Below are 344 nucleotides of genomic sequence, written 5' to 3' on the forward strand. Positions count from 1 at the left end.
ACGTGTGCTCTTCCGATCTATTTACTGAATGGTTATTTAAATTGTATTATTAATGCGTTAACAATTATTTCATGATAAAATCTTATTAAATTTTTCTTTCATAACTAAAAAATATAAAATAATTATTGTTTGAATGATTTTTTAATAAAAATGTTGTAAAAAAAATTTTTGCCTACATTTGGTATTAATCGCTTTTTAATCCAATACAGTTTTATGTGATGTTGTACTTATTTGTATTTTAATTATCGATCATGTTATTTTATGTTAACATTTATAAAAAAATAGATATTTATCTTTTTTATAACTTTATTGATCTGATCTATCACCGATATATATTCATTAAC

This window comes from Wasmannia auropunctata, unplaced genomic scaffold (assembly GCF_000956235.1).
Source record: "Wasmannia auropunctata unplaced genomic scaffold, wasmannia.A_1.0 LD336053.1, whole genome shotgun sequence".
NCBI classification, from domain to species: Eukaryota; Metazoa; Arthropoda; class Insecta; order Hymenoptera; family Formicidae; genus Wasmannia; species Wasmannia auropunctata.